The sequence below is a fragment of the Cupressus sempervirens genome, chromosome 8 (genome assembly GCF_028749045.1).
Source record: "Cupressus sempervirens isolate cs-2001-9-10 chromosome 8, ASM2874904v1, whole genome shotgun sequence".
NCBI classification, from domain to species: Eukaryota; Viridiplantae; Streptophyta; class Pinopsida; order Cupressales; family Cupressaceae; genus Cupressus; species Cupressus sempervirens.
The window spans coordinates 141,668,806-141,687,683 of NC_143125.1; positions in this window are offsets into that span (position 1 = coordinate 141,668,806).

Here is an 18,878-nt window from a genome sequence, read left to right on the forward strand (position 1 = left end):
CACACTTGGGGACATATTCGAGACATATTAGGGAACCTTGTCCTAAGTGTCTATAAAGTTTGGAGTAACTATGTTGGAGTTAGAGCCGTTTTGGTGGATGTTGGTAGTGTGTTCCTAATTTACTGGCAGACCTTGGCGATTATATTTGCGGGCTTTGATTCATAAGATTTGGCATGTGAGATCTTGGATTTAGATCATTGGATGACATGTATACCTATGCCTAAGAGCATGTATTCTTATTCAATCTTATGAGTTAGTTAAGCATTGTAAATTTGGGGCTTGTACTAAGTATATAGTTATTTCATGTTTTTAATGTTTGTTACAAGACAATTAAGGGTTTATTTAATCTGACTTGCTAAGATGACTTGTGGCTTGGTTTAGTATAAGTATAGGGTATTGTGAAGTCTAGAGTCATTCGTTCAGTAGGGAGAAGATGGAGTAGTTGAGAAGAGTGAAGTTTGGCACAAGTAGTAGCTAAGTGTGGGCTTGGAAAACAAGAAGGTTTCTTGGTGGCTTATGAGCACAAGTTTAAAATTTTCTTGGGGTTTTCTACTAGATTGTGGATTTGGGTTTGCTGGAGGTTGGATCTTGTGAGGTCTTGCAAAACTGTTATTGTAGTTGCTAATGTATTTGGCCATAACCTGGAAGGACTTAGAACCAGGCATGTTAAATGTAAATCTTATGATTCTATTATGAGAATTGGTGTTGTTAGGATCTAAATCTTCATGTTATTGTTATTCTTCTATCATGTAGTTTTTTTTTTGGTGGCTAGGACATCTCCTTTGGGGATTCTCCTGCCTTGTACTGCATTGATTTCCCAAATGGATGCATAAAACCAATGAGTTGAAGATGATGTGTGCATATTCAAAGCCTCATGTAGACAAGCCACACACACTTCATCCAACCCATTTGCTGGTGAAGTCATTGCAAGAGAAAAATATAATTTAATAATTCTCAAATTAAAATTGAGAATTTATTGTCTACAATGTTATTCTAACCAAATAACTTGATAATAAAATCTCTCTAATTCCAAAAATAAAAAAATTCTAAATACTAAAATTTATGACACAAATTAATAATTCATTTTTCTTGTATTTATAATCTCAACAAAATAATTAGATATAATTAATTTCTAAGCTAATCCCATTATTAACATAATATGATGGTATAAGTGAACACCTTTTTTAAATTTAAATTTTGTTTATTTTTTTGAAATGAGGTAAACCTAATCTTGGAAGAGCCCTTTGAGGGTCATGCACTCAAAATGAGAAAATGTGTAAAACACAAAAATTGTAGTACTTTGGAACTAGTTTCTAAAATACTAAGGCTTTTAAAAAATGAATAAGATGAAGAGGGTCAAACCCCACATACATGGACACTTATTCCTTCTTTTTACTAAAAAATATAACATAGTTGTTTTCATGTCCTCCACCAAACATATAGTTATATTTAATATTTTGCAAAAACCTTCAGTAGGATAATACGTAGGAGTGAGATCTAGAAGCTATGTATTTTTTTGTAATTTTATGATGAATTGTTTTTTATCTATGATTTTTTGAAGTGACCCCATCTTAAAATTCTTGCATCTCTTCATGTGCTGGGCATAAAATAATATAAAATCAATAATTTTAAAAAAAGTGTATTTAATCAAATGTAGAACAAAAATATGTAATTTACTTTTTATTTGGTTAAGTAGATAAAAACTAATTAATAAGATGGTAGACGCATGTCTGAGAGGATTTTCAGGACATTGATATAGAAAAACTAACATCACAATGCTAATGTTGTCCAAAAATTTAAAAAAAGATTATACGGTTAGAAAGGTAAGAAAACATGCGAGATTATGGTGGTAATTTTAGAGATACCCACTTCACCATTTGTAAATATGATGAAGTGAAATAGGAGAATTGATCTTAGAAGATGAAAAAATGTCTAAAGCAACAAAAATGAAGGGAAAACATTAACCCATGCCTTTGGGTCATTTAACAGTCCGGTTACTAGGCCTAAACGTAATCACACTTTTATTTTTAATAGAATACGATCATGTTATGCATGGTAAAACTTAATTGTCATACTAGCCATAACATGATCATGTTATATCTATGTAAAAGTAAAGTCAATTGTAACTTTCTATTAATATCATATATATATATATATATATATATATATATATATATATATATATATATATTTGGTTTACCTTTAAATATATATAATTATACTTGTATAAATATGTATGTAATATGTTTCTAGATATATACATATAAAAATATGTTTATATCATCTATCTACATTCTTACTCTCTCCTTCCTTACTCCTTCATCTCTATCCTCCACTCCCCTTATCCATTCTCTCTCTCTCTCTCTCTCTCTCTCTCTCTCTCTCTCTCTCTCTCTCTCTCTCTCTCCTCCTCTCCCCTTCCTTACCCCTATAATTCCCCCTTCTCTCTAGATATAAACTTATTGTAGATCCAATGGGTGTAACTCCTCCATTGACAAATATAAGTTCTTCTAGATACATGAGTTTAAATGGACACTATTAGTTCCTAAATATGTCATAGTTGAGCAAATGAATAGATGTCCCTTGAGAAAAGAAAATATCGACTTATTAAAGCATCTTTATGATCACACTTGCAATTAATTACAATTTCATGCAAGTGCATGTCAAGTATTTTGTATTGACCCGTAAGGACTATATATGACCCCTTGCAACACATTAGAACCATCAACTGTGCCTTAAGGGGTCCTAAGACCTCTTAAGGTACACTTGATGGCTTAAATATGTATAAAAGGGTCATATGGGGTCCTAGTGCATTGAGATAGATATTAAGACCCCTTAGGATCCCATATGACCCCTTGGGATACATTAGAACCATCAAGTGTTCCCTGAGGGTTCCTAAGACCCCTTAAGGTATACTTGTTGGCTCTAATGTGTCACAAGGGGTTATGAAGGGTCATAGTGTGTTGAAAGGGACATTTTGACCCCTTAAGATCCCATAAGACCCCTTTTAACACATTAGAGCCATCAAGAATTCCCTAAGGGGTCTAAGACCCCTTATAATACACTTGATGGTTCTAATGTGTCTAAAGGGGTCATTATTTTTTGAAAGGGATATTAGGATCCCTTATGAACCCATGACCCGTGGGACACATTAGACCTGTCAACTATGTTGTACAGGGGTCCTAAGATAAAATTATGGCACACTTTATGGTTCTAATGTGTTGAAAGGTTTATTGGGACCTATTATGACCCCATATGAGGTCACTTGGGACACATTAGAAGCACCAAGTATTCCCTAAGAGGTACTAAGGCTCCTTAAGGCACACTTGATGGCTTAAATGTATATAAATGGGTCATAAGGAATTCTAGTGTGTTGAGGGGGACATTGAGAACCGTTAGGACCAAATATGATGTTAGCATGAATGCTATTGATATTTATATGGAGGTTTACCCTAGAATTTTTGGAGAGATGGTATAGTGTTCATGTGTTGCATTCATAGCAGTGTTGTTTATTGATGTCAAGATACATATTATTTTGTTAGTCTGGCAGAGCAGAAGACATAGATTAAGGTCATACGGTTTGAGGATTGAAGTTGAGGTCATATACATTTGAGGATGTATTCTACATAGTGTCTTGATGATGTGGTTAATAGCTCATGTGGAAATTTGAAGACACTGCAAAGTTATTCGAGATTTGGTGAAGATTAGATAGAGTTACTAGTTGAGCAATTTTTGATGTTTTGATTATATATACTAATAGAGATAGAATCTAGTTAAATAAAGTTGTACAAAAGTAGAATACATGCTGAAGATGAGGTGGTTAAGTGAGAAAATTTGAATGTTACATGAGTGAAGAGTTATGAAAATTCTGAGATGATAGTTTGATTGTAATTGTGAAAATATGTAATATTGTAATGTAACATGTAAATGTAATATCTTAAGATGGTCTTATATTATTATTTTAAATTGAGAAATCCCCAAGGCGGGATCTTATTTTAGGACTTGGTATAAAGGAAAGATGTTTTCCTTGAGGAAGTGTGTGATTTAGTAATGATATTGTGTAATGTGAGTATACAAACTTGTATGTGAGATCTAGTAAACCTGATACTGAATACGTTTTGATCAAATAAGTGTTTTTTGTAGTTGACGCACAATGAGCTGACAAAGATACTATACCATAGATAATTTTTTATTGGTACTATTCTAAGAAGGATAGTACTAAGGCCATTTAGATAGTGAGTTCAATGGTTTTTCCCTAAAGCTATTTAGATAGCAGGTCCTTCTATCTTCCACAACTCCTAATAAGGTTAGCACGAATCCTAAAAGGGTTGTCATAACTCCTAACAGGGTTGGTACAACTCCTAAAAGGGATTCAAAGTCTCATAACATGGATTGATATGTACTGCATGTATTTCATTAACTCCTAATAGTGTCTGTTCTCCTATAAGGAACTCACATATTGGTACATTATTTTGTGGGTACCATCCCAACTAGGGTTTGCCTTGTGATCAAGTTTTTCCCTAGTTAGAAAATCTAGTGTTATTGTGTATGATAATCTTTCTATGGTTGTTTCATTTACTACTTGCATGTTTTGGATTTAATAAGGATATTGAAAGTTATTTTAATTTGATAACTAATTCACATCCTCCCCACTTATCTTGGTGGACTTTACTTTCTAACAATTGGTACCAAAGTAATATTCTTTATTTGGACTTGATGCTTGATGATTCCTCTATGGGGGAGTATCTATGTTTGAGATGAGTCATGGTAACTGGTACTTAACAATGTCTTTGGACACTTGAGCCTATTGAATATTTTATGTGGAGAATTCACATAATGATGCCTTTTTCATTGATGTCAATGGGGGAGAAGTAATACATTAAAAAAATCCTTAAAACATCCTTATATATATTGATGTCACTAGGGGAAGAATATCTATGAGGGAGATTGAAGTTCTTGAGAGAGAGATTTGATTGATGAAAAGGATTTTAAAAGATGATAGGTATATTCATGAGAAACATGAATGGGGGAAAAGATGCATCAAAGAAATTTGGTATTGATGGAGCTTACATAATTTTCATCTATGTTTCCATCAATTCCAGAGGGGGATATTTTTAGCATGAATTTTGTTGATATTCCTATGGAGGAGTATCTTAGCATTGTTGAATAGATAGTATAGTACTAGAGATTGCATTCATGATAGTGTTTTTCATTGATGTCAACATACATGTTATTGTGTAAGACTTGCACAGTTGAGAACATGTTCTACAAAGTATCTTAATGATGTGGTTAAGAGTGTGTACAAAAATTTGAAGACAATGCAGAGGTATTTGAGATTTGGTGAAGACAATGTTCAAATAGAGTTATTGGTTAAGTAGTTTGATGTTTTGATTATATCTCCTAATAGAGATAGAATCTGGTTAAGAAAGGTTGTAAAGATGTAGAAGACATGCTAAAGATGACATGGTTAAGTAAGAAAAGTCATATGTTACATGAGTGAAGAGTTATGAAGAGTTTAACAGTTTTTGTGGAGTAAATGGCATTAAGGGACAAATTTTAGCTCGTAAGACACCTGAGCATAATGGTATTTAAGAAAGGAGAAAATAAATCTGTGACTGAAGTAGCAAGAGATATGATGTTTAAAAATAATGTAGCAAAGATATTTTGGAGAGAAGTAGTAAATACAATAATGTACACTATAAACATAGTACAAATAAGTCAAGGCACTATTAAGACCCCTTATAAACTTTGGTTTGGATATGTACCATCAATTAATTATTTTAGAATATTTGAAAGCAAGTGTTACACTAAAAGGATTATCACATTGGAAAGTTTGATTAAGGAGCAATGAAGGTATGTTTCTTGGTTATTCACTCAAAAGTAAAGCTTACAAATGTTTTAATTAGAGAACTAAGACTATTGTTGAGAGTGCAAATGTAGAGTGGATGAGAAGTTTAGAATTTAGGAAAGAATACTTGATTATAATTCTGATGAAGATAGGAATCCAAGGACTAACCAAGACAATGTTGAGTTGTTCTATGAAACTAATACTAATTTACAAAATTAGACACACTTTATAGAATAAATATAATAACCAAGGATTGAACCTAGAGAAGAAATCATTATTGAAAGTAAAGATAAAGGAGTTATGACAAGGAATAAGTGCATGAAAAATTATGTTTGATTTCACAAGTTGAACCAAAACTGTTGATGAAGCTAGTAAAGATGACTTTTGGATTAAAGATATGAGAAAAAAATGGTATTAAAAAATAAGATGAATGAACAAGGTGAGGTTGTGAGAAACACAACAATACTTGTATGTAAAGAATATTCACAACAAGAAGATATTGGTTATGAGGAAAAAATTTCAGTTTTCACTAGAATAGGAGTTAGAATATTTTGGCATATGCAACTAACAAGAAATTCAAAGTATATCAGATGGATGTCAAATCAACATTTCTGAATGGTGAACTAGAAGAAGAGGTATACATTGAGTAGCCTGAAGGTTATCCTTTGATTGAGGAAGGATAAATGGTTTGTAAGTTAAGGAAAGCATTGTATGGATTGAAACAAGCACTTAGAGCATGACATGCAAGATTGGATAAGTATTTGACAAAATTGGGATTTTCTAAAGGTATTGTAGATAGTAATTTGTGTTTGAAGGAAATTGAAATGGCTTACTAATTGTTGAAGTGTTTTTGGATGATATACTCTTTGGAGGTGATGATGAAGCAAGCGAAGCTAAACAACAATTGTTTTAGTGGCAAATCTTTGCCAATTGGCGATTCCATATCCTTGGTCATTTGCCATTTGGAAAATAAAACATATATAGTTGGTCAACCATGTCACCAAAATTTTACATAATTTGGGTCCATATCTTGGGTTAGTTTCCTATTATTCTAAATGTAATCAGTCCAAAATCCTGGTCCAATCACCAATGTAAAATACCTTTAGAATACAATTATTTTAAAGTTTTCACTAGCCTTTAACTATTGTTTTCTTATTGGAAAATGTTATTTCACCCTTAGTATAACAAAATATTTTCCCTTGAGCTAGGTGTCACCTACCATTTTACCGACGTGTCACTACTTGGCCCATTTAGCGAATTATTTTATATTTTGGGCTTACATAGGAAGCATCTTTTCACCTAATTTTTATATTCCTTGCAAATCTTGCACAATTCACAAACATAGTTTGGTATACATAAATTCATATGATACTTTTATTTTTCAAAAATTTCTCTATTCTATTTGGGCATTTCTTATTGTTTCCAATTCACCAAATTTTCAGAGTGTTGAGTGCATTGTCCAATGATCACTACCATTCATGACTTGTAGTTTTCCTAAAAGGTAAGTGATTTTTAATTTAATTATTATAAGGTTTCTTTTTACTAGAAGTCTACTATCACGGTCATTTGTTCAACAAGTTGATTTTTTTTGTAGCCTTTATTGGTTTGTAATGTCAAACAAGAGGGTTTTCGACAGGATCCCTAAAATCCAAGAGAGGCCACCAAAATGCCAAACCTTATCAACATACTTTGGTGGTGGAAATAATGGAAACCTACAAGATTCAAAAGCTACATCTCTAGTACATATTGAAGAAGGGGATTCTTCACAAGTTGGAGAATATTTTGAAGTTCAAGTTGTTGAACCTAATATCTTAGTCGATGACGACTTTGAAGATATTTTTGAGGTGGTTCTCTTGAGTAGGGAGGCACAAGATGATATTATAGACTTGGCTGAGAAAAGAAAAAGTGATACCAAAAATGATATTATAGACTTGGCTAAGAAAACCAAAAGTGATGCCATAAATTATGTTCTTATACAGAAGGAGAAAAGAGAATTGGAATAAAAAAAAGATTGATCTTACTGGGATCTATCCAAAAGGAAGTTTCAAATAGAATTGGTGGAAAATTTATGGTTCATTGAACCACTTCCCGATCCAATTGATGGAAAACCTCCTTTAGAATGCAGATGTAAGATTTGCACAGAGATATCAAAGAAGGAAACATTTTTATAGCTTAAACTTGATACCATAGAAAACCATATCGATAAATTTTACAAATAGGAAACTATGGATGGAGTTGAAAAATACATGCTAAGTTGGAAAATGAAGGACAACTATTTGAATATCAGAAGTGCCAAATTATACGAGTTACACAAGAAATTACAAGAGAAGTGTTCTAGAGTAATAGTTTCTATTGAAACTTTCATTGGGAAAGCAATGGAAGCAAAAAAATAAAAAAGGTCATTTAGTTAAGTGTCACATTTTATATTTTGAGTATAGGGAACCCTATGAAATACTACCCTTAAATGAGTGGTTTATTACACTTTTTGAAAGTTTGAAACCATATGAACAGTCACTGATCCATAAACAAAGGATGTGAATGATCTAATTGTCTTTCATAGGTTGAAAAAGAAGATATGAAGGTAAAAATAAATAGTCTCAATTCATTACATTGTCTCTAGATGAAGTTACAACAATTGAAAATACTTCCTAGGTGTGCATGCATGTTTATAGTGTAAACAATCTTTGTTGTCAACCTTTTCTGCTATCTATTGCTAAATTGAATTGATAACATGGATATTGCCAAAAATTTGGTGTGTGTTGGAGAAAATGGAGCTTCAGTTATGCAAGGTCATAAAGGTGATCTTTGTAAAAAGATCGAGACTCATTTGGCACCCTATGTTATTTTCATTCACTACATGGCCCATCAAATGAATCTAGATTTTGTAATTGTTAGAAATTTTGGTTGTCTTTGTAAAGTGGAGTCTTTAATCAAAGAAATTTACCAATACTTTTTTTGAAGTCCAAAACTAGTCTGGGAATTTTAACACTTTTCTCAAGGACAAACTGATGGGAGGAAGCTTCTTAAAGATAATAATACCATATGGATCTCTTTGGATGGAAAATTGCATTGAGTATTCTCTGAATATCCATGATTACTTGGACTAATCCACTTTGTACAAGAAAAATTTCCTCAGCACTATTCAACTTTAACTAATTTTAAGATACTCTTGAACTTTAACAACTATTCTCCCCATGATAGAGGACATGAGAAATATTATTAAAAAGGTTCAAAAAAGAGCTATGTACATTGTAAAATATAATAAGACATGTAAATTGACATGTGCTAACTAGATACTATGTATCGATTAACACCATTAGATGAACCAAAGTTTGCAAAGTGAATAAAAATCACAGATTCGAACAATCCTGAGAATATTTTACATATTGGTGCAAATGATGAGGTATGTGCCAAGGTACATGGAGTTGACATACCAATGTAGTGCTACATTTGTGTCAACCCCTAGTCTGACAAAGACGAATCAGGAAACAAACTAGAGAAGGTACTTTCATGTGTTAAAAGTGAAGACTTCAAGAAGATCGCTAACTCTATGCTTGAGTCTCTCAAGAAAATTTTCTACAGTCTTTCTTCATAAATTAGATTAAGATTCCCTCCAGAGGAACTTCTTGAGGTAATGTCTATTATTTTTCCTTAATATTGGTCTCTAAACAGTCCAAATGATTATGGAAGAAGTATGATGACTTTGATTAAATTTTTTTGCAAAAGTATAGTAATCAATGGAGTAACTATAAATGGAATTTTAGATGAATATTGATTGAGAGATCAATCATATTGTTTTGCAAACATAATGAGGGAACAATATGATCTTATGGAGAACCCAAATGATGAGGGAGCAGTAATAAAGATTTGGAAAAACCTTGGTTGGAGGGATCAGTTGAGAGAGTCCATACCAGAATATTTAAAGCTTTTTGATTTGGTTTGACAATGCTATTGGGCTTAGTGGAGGATGAGAGAGTTTTTAGTACTTTGGGCTTCTTGAAGTCAAAAGTTAGAGACAAATTAGACAACAATTTGGATAATTGTTTGAGGCTCTATACTTCTAGGTATGAGGTAGATAATTTCCCTTATGATAGGGCTCTCAGAATTTGGAGAAACAAATGTCAAAGAAGAGGGTTGGCCAACATTTCAAGCCCAAGTGGCAGTGGTAGTATCACAAATAATGATAGTAGCAATGGCTCCTATTATGACATTGGAAGCAATGATGATGAAGTTGACTTAGGCATGCATATCGATAGTGAATATGAAGAAAACACATCGAATGATCAAATATTAGATTAAATAGATGGAAAGGATTTTGATGATAATGATGATGAGCCATTGTGGAAACTATAACATCTTCTCTATACTTGTGAGTCAAGTAGTAGGATAGTACCTCTGGTATTACCAATTTAAATTCAAATTAATTTATGTGCTATGGTCTTACCAGTGTCTAAGTTATACATCTCTAAAGACTAAGACTCTATCTACTAACTAATTCTATTTATAGAAGTCAAATTTCAATTAATACCCTTGTGTATTGTTGTAGATTCTTAAAATTATTTTAAACATGTTGAGATTTTCATTGATTCTAGTTTTTAGACATGTCAAGAATTTCATTGACTATAGTTTTTAGACATGTGTATTGTTAATATAATATAATATTTAATATTATGTTATATATTATATTATAGTTTTTAGATAATGACGATGAGCCATTATATTATATCAAAATCCTTTCCATCTATTTAATATAATATTATATATTAAAATCCTTTCCATTTGATGTTATATATTATATTATATTATATTATGTTATATTATGTATTATATTATATTAAATATTATATTATAGTTTTTAGATAATGATGATGAGCCATTGTGGAAACTATAACATCTTCTCTATACAATTTTTAGACTTGTTGGGATTTTCATTGATTATAATTTTTAGACATGTAGAGATTTTCATTGATTCTAGTTTTTTGACATGTTGATATTTTCATTGATTCTAATTTTTAGATATGTTGAGATTCGTATTGATTCTAGTTTATTAAAAAAATTGTAACATAATAAATTTAACATTATTGTTTCTATGTAGAAATCTTAGAAAATAGAATTATACAAATTTAGAGCCTAAAGAAGTGGAATATTAAAACCCTTTGTAAATGACCCCGAATTCCCTTTTATGGAGACAAGGTAGAAACAATAGCTACAAGTTAGTTTGTAATTGTATATGAATAGTACTACATTATGCATGTATAATGTGCATTGCCAATTGTACATTGTAATTTTTTTTCAAGTAGACTGTAGGACTAGCCAGTAGCCTCTAGGGAAAAAATTCCAATTGGTTACTGCTCTAGGTAGTAGGTTGTCCAACCATCCTAATTCCTAATTCGTGTAACAATTAACAAAATTGAAAGTAAATTAAAAATTAAAAATTACAAAGATCAACAAGTAAAAAAATGTTTATATAACTATCACTTACTAAGTAGTTAGTACTATGATTGAGTAGATGACCCAATGCAGTTTTCTAGGGTGCTCCAGTCTATGTCATTTGAAAGCTCTAGTTTATGTAGGTTGTATATAAATATCTATAACCTTATCAACAATGAGTTGCATACTTTGAGGAGATATTTTTATATGAATAGAGCAATATATCTATAGCTGCATTCAATGTTGACAATGGTTTGATACAACTTACAATTCTTTCTAGAGTGGTTTCCTCAAGAAATTTATCTAAATCAAATTTCATGATGTTCTACAACTCTTTCATGTAGTCTTCTCTCCTATGAAATTTTCCTTTTGAGTCAACTAGATTTGGTAATCCAACATTTAACATGTGGAGTATGTTGTGATCCATCTTCATCAAGTCTTAGGAAGTAAATTTCATAGTTTCATCTACTTCCATTAATTTCTCATACTTTTGCATGAAAATTAAGGCCATTATAGAGGCATTGCAATGATTGTTTATTCCATGGCCTTCCAATTCCCTATCACTGGATCTTTGAACTTTATGAAAATAGCAATTTTTTATATGGAACTAGGGAAGATCCCTTTTTTATCCTTGACAATTTTTTTTTACATTTTCAAAGTCATCTATGATATTTCTATTTAATTCAAGCCATCAAGCAAGCTATTGATCAATGTTTAGCATTAATTTCTCCCAATTTTCTTGTTTGATATCCTTTTCATAATGTATCCTTGACATGATGGTGTTTGAAAGATGTAGTTATATTTTGAGCGATTGCATTCTCCATGTTTTTTTTTCATTTCAAACATCTCTATTTCACTCTTTTTTCTCATTTCCTCTGCTTTGCCTTCCCAATTAGTTTCTCTCTTCCTCTCTTCATCTAATTACTTCTTAAAATTTTGGATTTTCTTTGTAGTAGTCACCTATTTTTTCTTCTCATACTCCAATTCCTTTTTCAAATTTATGATTGTCTTTATAGTAGACTCCTCTTTCTTCACATTCAACAATTTGTTCTTCAAATCAATGATTGTCTTTGCTATAGATTCCTCTTTTTTCTTCGCATTCTACAATTCCTTTTTCAAATTATGGATTGTTTTTGCACTAAATTCCTCTTTATTCACATTCTCCAATTCATTCTTCAAATCAAGGATTGTCTTTGAAGTAGTCTCTTCTATTTTCTTCTTGCTGTCCAATTCCTTCTTTTGGATTGTCTTTGCAACAAACTCCTCTTTTTTCTTCTCATTCTCCAATTCCTTTTCCAAATTATTAATTGTCCTTGTAGTAGACTACTCTTTTTCCTTTTCATTCTCTAATTCCTTATTCAAATTACTGATTGTGTTTGTAGTAGATGAATACTTTTTCCTTCCACTCTCGTGGTCATTTTTCAATTTATTGTTTACTTGTGCACTATTCTCTACGGACTTGAACAATAGTACACTATAGATTTTTAATCCATAAATATTGTCTTTCTATCATCCAATTATTTAGTCATTTTATTCTAGTTGTTCATTCATCTTTCCTTTCTACACAATTGCCTCTGTAGAAGAAGAATTCTTTATCCTATTTTGCAGTTCTTTGAACTTATTGTTTGTCACTTTCCCCTTGGCCTTCACATTTTCTAGGTTTGCCTATAAATTTTCTATTTTATTCACAAGCCTTCTATTCTATCTCTCTACTTTCATAAGTGTAGAGTAGATAATTTTGTTGGTTGCTTTTGATATATTGATTTTTTTCAATATTTTTCACCTTTGAGAAATCCATTTGGAGGTTGCTAACTTGTACATCATTAGGATTTATTGGAATTTCTAGTGGATTTTTATCTCTAGCTAGGGGCATAACATCCATGATGTTCATCATTTTTGTGTTTGGGTCATATGTTGGAAATGTACTATTAGTATTTGATGCCTTATGCTCAATAACTACATCACTTTTCAATGTCTTCATAATTTTCTTATTTCTTTAGTTTGTCTGATCAAATTTTGTTGCAAAGTCATTTAAACAAAAATATGGGTTTACTGACACAATTGAGTGTTTGAAAGGTGAATTATCACTTGTATTCATGTATGCTCATCCAACTCTAGTTACTCCACTTCTAATTGTATTTAAGGATTTCCAACAACTTGAAGATGACCTGTTCAAAATCCTGGCATCTTAGGACTATTTGAGGGGTTTTTTTGTAGAAGCTACTACTACATACATTATTGTAGACATTTCTATCATTATGATTTTCATAAATTTTCTTTTTTTCCCCTTGGTTCACCTATGCTACTACCGCTACCACTGGGATCAACTTCAATTGGATTTGAATATTTAACAAACATTGTATTGGGATGACCTTCATAAGTATAACATTTTTTTTCCTTTCTAGATGAGTCATATTTAATCTCATCGAAGACTCTAATGATTGGTTTATTTCCACTTTGCAAAGGATCTGGTACTACAATTGGATTCCAAAGCCCTTCACTACTTGGACCAAGGGGCTATATACAGGCATAACCCATGTTTTAGATCATAGTTTCCCCTTTAGTATATATTTTTAAAATAGGATCACTCATTTAAGTTTAACAATATTTCTTCCAATCTTGGTTTACCTAGGAACTTGAGTATCTTTGTCAAAGTTGTTAAAGTAAATAATTATTATTTACTCTTTTACTTAAGTTTACTTAGGTTTAATGCATTTATTTAATAGTTGTAGTCTAGGAGTTGTTGACAACATGAGAGTTTTTTCCTATCAAAGTTATACTTATCTCCTCACCTTGATTGAGGACATACCACCTTTTGTGGATGTATGCATAGTTGTCATTCTTATCTCTTAGCATCTTCTAGCTTGTTCTAGAAGTCTCCTTGAGGCCTTTATATTCAGGCTCTCTCATTATATTTTTCAACTTCTTTTCAAGGCATATTGTATAGTAGTACATTTTTGTTTGTTTACAATATCTTCTCTCTCAGTCCATTTAGTTTTTCCAAGCTCCACCTCTTCCTTCTTTGGTTTCCCTTTAGCAGGTTATTTGTATGTAGGTGATCTTAGTGAGCTATGAAGTTGACTTTCATCAACTTCTACATGGTATTAGAGCCTCCTTGCTACTTCTTCGTTGAAGGATTTTTGAAGCCATGATTTAGAGACATAAACCCTAGTTTGTTTATGATTTTTTTCTTCAATTCGGGGAAAGAGAATTTTTCAGAGCACTTTGTGCCTAAACAGATGCTGCTATTGAGTTTAGAAGGCCCGTTATAGTTAGGATCCATATAAAATTTGTCCATTTTGGACACAGTTGATCTAGGAGGCAATTTTTTTTTGTCTGGGAGGCTGTACGGACCTGTAGAGACGAATTTTTGGCCATTTTTTAAAAAAAAAAGGTTGTGTGGCTGCATTAGCAACTTTTCCTAGTGGCCACCATAGCACCACCCTATCACTGCCATAGTGCCTCCCACGCTTGGCTCTAGCACCACTTTTGCGGGCAGTGCCACCGTTGCGCCATCGGCCCTCCAACCTCTGCCACGATGCCACCCTATTCTATGGCCCCGCTGCCACCTCTGCTAGTAGCACCCTCCCTTTTGTAGCCCCTTTGGAACCACCTACAACACTGCCCACCTATGGACACTTGGCATTGCCTGTGAGTCCCATGTGGCCCGTGCTATGTTAGACATCACATAGCCGTATTGACATGTGGATACCAAGTGGCACTGCCATGTAGTTTCCACATTGAAGTCTTTTTTTGCCATGATGGCTGTTAAGACATCAAAGTTAAGGTCTTGAATTGTTGATGTTAGCACTATATTAGCACCTTCCTACTGGCAATCCAGGTTCCTTTTTGACCTACTCACAATTTTTTGTTCATAACTTAAGCATAAAAAAGTATTTTTCTAATCCAAAAGAAGCGCTGAAAAGCTAGTTTTGAGACGAAGACATTGGGGCAAGAATTTTTAGGTTTTTATGCAATTTTTTTGCCTATTTTTGCAATCAAAGTTGAATATTCTATTTTTCACTCCAACAAGCATATCTTGTGTGTCCCATCTCCTTTTTTTGAAAATTTTATATTTTCAGAAAGATGGTTTTGTCATTTTTTTAGAAATGCTATAATTTCCTTTAGATTCTTTCCCATGCTCTTTATATCATGTTTTTGGTATTTTTTTCTTTATGGTGGGATATCTTGGGTGTTCCAGGTCTGAGGATCATTTTCATGGCATGGGATTTTTTTTTTTGGCTGTACTATCTTTTGTATCAGCTTTTTTCCCTTTTTGATCATTGTGTATATCATTTGTAAGAATCTTTATGCAAACACACTGATATAAACTACCACTCTTTCATTTTGGGTTCATGAACATTGTTTTGAGATAGTTGTACTTGTACTATTTTATTAAGCACCATGGGGGGTTAGTTGTTTCCATTTTTGTGTCATCTTCCTTTGTCAAGTGAGTGTCCCTTCTATGACATTAGGCCCATGATGTGTTAGTGACATGTGCCTTTATAGGTGTTTGTACCTCTTCATCTCTCTCACTGTTCTTGGTTCTTTTTGCAGAGGATTTTGACCCAAATTTTCAATTGCTTGTCATTTCACCCCCTCTGCATTAAGGGGGTTTATTCTATTGTTTGTAATGCTTCCTTGGTTTGATGGTTCGATAGTGTGAGATGGATCATCTACCATATAGACACTCGCAGTTCATGTCTTCTATTTCCATGGAGGTTCTTTAGATCAACTATTTCTTTCTGACAGAGTTTGTGGCTCCTTCATGCTTTAGTGATGCTCTTCATGATCTTTTCTTTGTTTCTATTTTTTGAGACATTCCTCTAGTTGGAGGCTTCTTCAGTCTTTCACTAGGTTTTCAATTATCTCTTTTTGGAGAGGGGTTTTTCCCACTGGGTTTTCTCCTTTTTCTCCAATTTACAGCGATTGCATTGCATTTCTTTGTATTTGTACATGGGTACCTAACATGGCCTTTTTGCCAGGACCCATTCTACATTTCATCTTAGTTGTTGTGAGCTTAAGTACATTCCCCTAACTTGCACTTAAGGGGGGTGTTAGAGTAAATAATTATTATTTACTCTTTTACTTAAGTTTACTTAGGTTTAATGCATTTATTTAATAGTTGTAGTCTAAGAGTTGTTGACAACATGAGAGTTTGTTCCTATCAAAGTCATACTTATCTCCTCACCTTGATCGAGGACATAACACCTTTTGTGGACATATGCTTAGTTGTCATTCTTATCTCCTAGCATCTTCTAGCTTGTTCTAGAAGTCTCCTTGAGGCCTTTATATTCAGGGTATCTCATTGTATTTCTCAACTCTTTTTCATGCATATTGTATAGCAATACATTTTTCTTTGTTTACAATATCTTCTCTCTTAGTCTATTTAGTTTTTTCAAGCTCCGTCTCTTCCTTCTTTGGTTTGCATGTAGGTGATCTTGGCTTTCATCAACTTCTACATGGTATCAGAGCCTCCTGTTGCTTCTTGGCTGAAAGATTTTTGAAACCGCGATTTAAAGACACAAACCCTAGTTTGTTTGTGATTTTTTTCTTCAATTTGGGGAAGAGCATTTTTTAGATCACTTTGGGCCTAAACAGATGCTACTATTGAGTTTAGAAGGCTTGTTATAGTTAGGATCTATATAAAATTTGTCCATTTTGGACACTGTTAATCCAAGAGGCAATTTTTTTGTTTTGTTTGGGAGGGTGTACAGACCTGTATGGATGAATTTTTGGTAAATTTTTTTTCTAAAAAAAGTTGGGTGGCTGGAGTAGCCACTCTACCTAGCCGCCACCACAACACCACCTTGTCACCACCATAGCACCTCTAGTGCTTAGTTTTGGCACCACTTCTGTGGGTAGCGCCACCACCACCCAACCGACCCTCCAACCTCCACCGTGATGCCACCCTATTTTGTAGCCTTGTTGCCACCTCCACCAATGATGCCCTCCTCCGTGCAACTCCTAAAGAACCACTAGCAACACCACCCACCTACAGATACCTCGCATCACCTGTGAGTTCCATGTGGCATAGGTGCTGCATGGCCCGTGCTACATCAGACATCATGTAGCCATACTATCATGTGGATGCCAAGTGGCACCACCATGTGGTTTCCACATTGAAGTCTTTTTTTTCCATGATGGTTGTCAAGCTATCAAATTTAAGGTTGTGAATTGCTGACATCAACATTGCATCAACACCTTCTTGTCAGCACTCCAGGTTCTTTTTTTACCTACTCGCAGTTTTTTGGCCATAACTTGACCATACAAAGGTATTTTTTTGATTCGAAAGAAGTGCCAAAAAGTTGGTTTTGAGGCAAAAATATTGTTGCAAGTATTTATAGGTTTTTATGCAGTTTTTTGCCTATTTTTGCAATCAAAGTTGGATATTTTATTTTTCACTCCAACAAGCATATCTTGTGCATCCCGTCTTCTTTTTTTTGAAAATGTTATATTTTTGGAAAGATGATTTTGTCATCTTTTTAGAAATGCTATAATTTCTTTTAAATTCTGTCCCATGCTCTTTCTATAATATTTTTGGCATTTTTTCTCTATGGTGGATATCTTGGGTGTTCCAAGTCTGAGGATCATTTTCATGGAATGGGATCTTTTGTTTTGGGTTGTACTATCTTTTGTATAAGCTTTTTCCCCTTTTTGATTATTGTTGATATCATTTGTAAGCATCTTTATGCAAACACACTGAGATAAAGTGCCACTCTATCATTTTGGGTTCATGAACATTATTTTGAGATAGTTGTACTTGCACTATTTTATAAAGCACCATGGGGGGGGGGGGGGGGGGGTTAGTTGTTGCCATTTTTGTGTCCTCTTCCTTTGTCAAGTGAGTGTCCCTTCCATGACATTAGCCCCATGATGTGTCAGTGACACGTGCCTTTATAGGTGTTTGTACCTCTTCATCTCTCTCACTATTATTGGTTCTTTTTGTAGAGGATTTTGGCCTACTTTTTTAGTTGCTTATCATCTTACCCCATCTGCATTAAGGGGGGTTATTCTATTATTTCTAATGCTTCCTTGGTTTGATGGTTTGATAGGTTGAGCTATGTATTCAATATTTGATCCTATGTACTAGGCAATTGTAGTGGTTGGCTACCTATGCATTTCGGTGAGATGGATTATCTACTATATAGACACTCTCAGTTTGTGCCTTCTATTTGCATAGAGGTTCTTCACATCAGTAGTTTCTGTTTGATAGAGTTTGCGGCTCCTTCATGCTTCAGTGATGCTCTTCATGATCTTCTCTTTGTTCCTATTTTTTGAGACATTCCTCTAGTTAGAGGCTTCTTTAGTCCTTCACTAGGTTTTCAGTTATCTTATTTTGCAGAGGGGTTTTCCCCACTGGGTTTTCTCCTTTTTCTCCAATTTATAGAGATTTCATTGCATTTCTTTGCATTTGTACAAGGGTACCTAACATGGCCTTGTTGCCAGGACCCATTCTACATTTCATCTTAGCTATTGTGAGCTTAAATGCATTCCCCTAAGTTTCACTTAAGGGGGGTGTTAGAGTAAATAATTATTATTTACTCTTTTACTTAAGTTTACTTAGGTTTAATGCATTTATTTAATAGTTGTAGTCTAG